We start from the raw sequence: 5,000 nt of genomic DNA on the forward strand, positions 1-5,000 counted from the left end.
GCTGTCACGTCACGTCACGTGACAAATAAACGGCAGACTCGTAGCGATGAAGGGAAGTGCATGTAGAATTTCTATTTCCTGTTTAGAGCCATGTAAGGTGACATAATAATAATTATAATAATTATAAATATTACATGTGCAATAACTTTGAATACTATTTTACTTTTTATTTCATTGAAACTAAATGTCCATCATTACAGTTCCATCATTGCTGAGGTGCTGTTCAGTGAATCCATTCTCAAAGTTCTGGAGTTGACCAAGTTCCTCACCAGGTGTTCTGTAGACCTTTAAGGTTTTGATGCTTCGAAATCAAAACTTTTAGCCCCGGGTGATGTTTCTAAACAAACCAATGGTTCCTCAGTTCACTTCCATGTCCAGACTCATGTTCTTCAGCTGCTCGTGTGGAACAGGAATGAGGGTGCTACTGATTCTGAGCATGATTCATTGCCACAGGGTTCTTCCACCGTCCTCCTGCCCTCTCGGCTCCTGCGATTGTGGAGATCACTGAGGTTTATAAGAACCTCATCAGAGATTTATTTTATTATGCAATACTTCAGAAACATTCTGCCAAGAGCCTTCATCTTTGTTTAAAAAAACAAAACAGATTTCTTGAAATGTCAGAGTGAATCTGTGGTTCCTCAGGGAGAGAAACTGGTCTCATTATCTAATGATAAAATAAACCTAATTCAAAACCTGACCCCATATTAAACATTATTACAAATCAGATCAAAGCCAGCGAGAGTCGAGCCGTGGATTATGAAGGGGTTCAGGCTGGTGTTTTCTCAGAGAGGAACAAAGTTATAGTCCAGTGTTTTAATCAGAAATCACTCACTTTTACACACAGTCACAAATCATCAGCTGGAGAGGAGAGGAGGATGGTGTGATGGAGGAGAGAAGAATAATGTGATGGAGGAGAGGAGAGAAGAATAATGTGATGGAGGAGAGGAGAAGAAAGATGGTGGTGTAGTGGAGGAGAGGAGAGAAGGATGGTGTGATGGAGGAGAGGTGAGGAGGATGGTGTGATGGAGGAGAGGTGAGGAGGATGGTGTGATGGAGGAGAGGTGAGGAGGATGGTGTGATGGAGGAGAGGTGAGGAGGATGGTGTGATGGAGGAGATTTGAGGAGGATGGTGTGATAGAGGAGAAGTGAGGAGGATGGTGTGATGGAAGAGATTTGAGGAGAGAAGAAGAGAGGAGAGAAGGCTGGTGTGATGGAGGAGAGGAGAAGAAAGATGATGGTGTAGTGGAGGAGAGGAGAGAAGGATGGTGTGATGGAGGAGATTTGAGGAGAGAAGAAGAGAGGAGAGAAGAATGTTATGATGGAAGAGAGGAGAGAAGGATGTTTTCTCCAGAATTGCTCGTTATTTCATTCATTAGCTGGTAACGATGCAGAATTCTCTAATCTGATTGGTCGAGAGGTGCGTGTTCGGTTTACAGTAATAACCATGAACTCGTTCTACAACAATACACACTCAATACACCACGTGTCATCACTGACCAGAGAGAGGGAGAGAGAAAGAAAGTGAATGTGCGGTTGTAAGAGTGAGAAAGATAGAAAGAGAGAGAGAGAGAGAGAGAGAGAGAGAGAGAGAGAGAGAGAGAGAGAGAGAGAGAGAGAGAGAGAAAAGGAAAAAGTGTGAGAAAGAGGAGGAAAAAAGTAAAAGAAAAATGAAGAGAATAAAGGGGAACAAGAGAAGGCAGGATGAAAAAAAGAGAGAGAGGAAGAAGAAAATCAAGAAAAAGATGTCAGAAACGAGGAAAAGAAGAAAGGGGAAAAGAGAGGAGGAGATGGAGAGAGTAAAGGAGAACAGATTGAGAGAGGGGGGAAATTGGAGGGAGGGATATATATATATTTTTGGAATGGACTTTTCCGCTCATTAACACACGGTTACAGGAAAACAACCCACTCCAGAGCAGTGACAGTAACTCAGCTTCACACTGAGGAACATCACACTAAGGGACATCACACTAAGGGACATCACACTGAGGGACATCACAACACCGGCGTGGAATCGTTTCCTATTACCCTGTGATCCGTACTGAGTTATTTCTTATTCGATACGATTCTCTCCAATAAACACAGCTTCACTTCTGCATCGTGAAGTCCAGATCTCCTTCCACATCTCAGCTCAGACGGAACTCTGTTAGAGGTGAAATTAGAATGTAAGCACACACACACACACACACACACACACACACACACACTCCTGCCAGGATGTAAAATGAGTCATGAGTTGAAGTTTTTGTTTAGTATGTGATCGGGGAAACCTTTCAGGAGCCTCTCACTGCCCACCTGTGTGTCCTTTAAAACACTCTCAGTGCAGAAAATAACAGCGAAGTGGAAAACACTTTAACACACATCACACACACACACACTACAGTCAAAAGTGTGTGGACACCCACATGCAGTCTCCATATACTCTTACAATGAGCTCCACTCTTCTGAGAAGATGTTCCACTAGATATTGTGGAGTTTTATGAGGATTCATGCAGCTACAAGGATGTTAGTAAAGTCAGGTACTGAGTTCACATTTATTCCAATAGGTTTGGAGCTCCAAAGTAAGAGATCTCCCACATCATCTAACCAGGGGCAGCGTCATGCTGGAACAGGAATATAACTGTGTCCTAATACTTTTGACCGCACTGTGTTACACGTTACAGTTTTTTGGTAAATATAATGAATGACGTAAATTAGACGTCTGATGTTCCTTTCTTAATGAACCAGATACAAACTGGAACAGTGCAGTATTAAAGTGTACAGAGTGAAATTATTTTTCTGTGATTGATTTATTTTGTCTGACACACACACACACACACACACACACACACACACACACACTCGGGTAATGAAGTCGTATCAGACGAGTGCGAACACAAGATTCTTTATTATCCCATTCTCAACGTGTCCGTGATATTAACTCCCGTCTGGGTTTACTGGGCACACACACACACACACACACACACATACACACACACACACACACACACACACACACACACACACACACACACACACACACACACACACATCCCTCCATCCTCTACCACTGCTTCTCACTTTCTCCATCCTCTACCACTGCACTGCTCATCCCTCCATTCTTTACCCCTCCACCACACATCCCTGCATCCTTTAATACTGCTCCATCCATCCCTCCATCCTTTACCACTGCTCCACTCATCCCTTCATCCTCTACCCCTCCACCACACATCCCTCCATCCTCTACCACTGCTCCACTCATCCCTCCATCCTCTACCACTAGACCACAATAACCTTTTATCCCTCTCACATCACAGGAGGATCTGAAGAATGGTTTTATGCCTATACAGGTCACTCAGGTGATTAATTATTCCCTTGTCATCCCGAGGCTGAAATACTCCTCCTCACTGCTGGCAGCTCGGCCCCACATGTGACATCTGACCCCTGAAACCGATCCGGAATAAAGCAACAGGGTGTTTTCCATCTCTCCAAGCTCACCAACACCACCCAGTACTGCACCGATGTGCCAAAGCCAAACACTAACCAGCTTCTGAAGACACCAAACAACTTCTGCTCTAAACAGCACCTGATCCACCATCCATCAGATACAAAAAAGACGTGTGCATCAAAAGGAACCCGGGTGAAGGAACAAACTCATTAGTGCTGAATATCTGAATCAATAACAGACTTTTCAGGAGAAATCTAAAGCTCTGTCCCTTTCTTACGTCAATAAATCATCATTCACCTCAAAAAAACGGAATGCTCTCAATAATTCCTGCTTTGAACCAGTGGAAAAAACAAAGATCAAATAATCCGAGAAAGAACAAACAGGTTTTGGAACATTTTTGGAGAAGAAAATATTTGTACATAACGAGACTTTTGATTGAGATTTTGATCAAGTTTAAGGTTGTGTATAAAATATTTACTTGTAATTGTGAGTGAATTGTGTAAAAGCTGAGGTTGTGTTTTTTTCCCCTCTGTAATATTTTAATGCTTTTAATAATATAAACCTCAGCAGTTTTAAAAGGAAAATCATCTGTGCATTGAAATCAGCCGACACTCAGAAATCAGTATCAGTATCTGAAGAGAAGCGATATCTATCGCACAATCTGGTGCCGAGCTGAAAACGACAAAAATCCTTTAATAAAGTCATGAACAATCACGTGAATCAAAAGCTACACTTCATATTTGAAAGGTCACATTGTGTTTTTTTCCTCTCGTGTGCGTTTTTCATCATTTCAAGCATTTCCGTCTCCTCCGCTCATCGCTCAGCTCGGGGGTATTTGTCATTTTCGCTTCGGGTGTTGCTCGCTGCAAACATTTATTTTGTTTGGGGCACAAATGTAAGCGAGCTGTGAACAAATCATCACCCCGAGATTCTCCACAGTAAAGGATATGAGAGGGGAAGAGAAGAAAAACAACACACAATACAGACGAAATGAGAAGCTCATGAAAATCTTACAAACAATCATTTGCATACTTTTATCAGCAGCTTTCGTTCATCGGATGATGTTACTTTGTAAATTTGTTCGAGGTTGTTTATTTGCCAATGCCACCACGTGTGCAGACACACAGAGGAACCAAAATACCTTTTTCTCTTCTCTCTCATTAAGTGTTTATACAAACTCAACACTCACAGTAAAGTCAGAGCATAAAGAACAGATTTTCTATCAGGTATCAGCAGTGAACTGGTAATAAATAGACGTCTATACATGACATCTGAATGTGTGAGGTGCAAATGCTCATCCTAGTAGATGTACACGTACAGAGGTTCTGAGTAGAAAGGCATGAGTGAGGTGCAGGTCAGATAGCAGCAGTACGACACGTCGTGACGTTACAGCACCAGTGAAATTTATGTCGAATTGATTTTGGTAAATGATCAAAACAGACCATGTTGTCTCACATCTGTGCCGTTAATTAAATCAGAAACCTCTTTTTTTTATTATTATTTAATGAGTTTTTGATGAATGAACATTTCTCATAATCTTTCAGCACAACACACATGTGCACACAATAAAAACAAC

At 41.9% G+C, this 5,000-nt stretch overlaps 1 protein-coding gene and 1 long non-coding RNA gene across 3 annotated transcripts in view; one reads left to right on the forward strand and one right to left on the reverse strand.

Annotated features, from left to right (window-relative positions):
• The window catches only part of LOC310723036 (glucocorticoid receptor-like), a 21,775-nt gene that overhangs the window by 13,024 nt on the left and 3,751 nt on the right, over positions 1-5,000 (reverse strand). The window lies entirely within an intron of this gene.
• LOC310723037 lies at positions 903-1,573 on the forward strand. Its single transcript, XR_014532565.1, has 2 exons — positions 903-1,005; positions 1,222-1,573. It is a non-coding gene; the product is annotated as an uncharacterized lncRNA (long non-coding RNA).

The sequence above is a fragment of the Silurus aristotelis genome (genome assembly GCF_946808225.1).
Source record: "Silurus aristotelis genome assembly, contig: scaffold_123, whole genome shotgun sequence".
Taxonomy (NCBI): Eukaryota; Metazoa; Chordata; class Actinopteri; order Siluriformes; family Siluridae; genus Silurus; species Silurus aristotelis.